The sequence below is a fragment of the Mandrillus leucophaeus genome, unplaced genomic scaffold (genome assembly GCF_000951045.1).
Source record: "Mandrillus leucophaeus isolate KB7577 unplaced genomic scaffold, Mleu.le_1.0 Scaffold598, whole genome shotgun sequence".
NCBI lineage: Eukaryota > Metazoa > Chordata > Mammalia > Primates > Cercopithecidae > Mandrillus > Mandrillus leucophaeus.
Window position 1 is genome coordinate 1,747,046 of NW_012106452.1, and position 456 is coordinate 1,747,501.

A 456-nucleotide genomic window follows, 5' to 3' on the forward strand; every position below is an offset into this window, starting at 1 on the left:
GTCCAAAAAAAAAAAAAAAAAAAAAAAAAAACAAAGTAACAGCTATTTATATGAGTGGTTACTGTGTGTCACACACTACTGTTATTTTTATTTCCAAGAATTTTGTGGACTTAAAAAATACCAAAGGATAACTGATTGTCATATTTCTATCTATCACAAAATGGAAAGTTAGAGATTGAAATGATTAGTGCATTTTTGAATATATAGCTGGTGTTTATCATTGATAGATATTAGTTTTTATGGATATTGCTCTATCAGCAGAGTGAAAGCCGTTATACTCTGTACATTCTCAAAACCTGTTGGATATCTGGCAGGCTCACTGCACAGACAGTAGTAACTCATCAATCCATTTATTCACTCCAAGACTTTGTGTGTGTGTATACTACACACCAGGGCTTATTATGATGTGAATACATAAGGTTAACAAGACAAAGTTTTTTATCTAATGAACTCAAG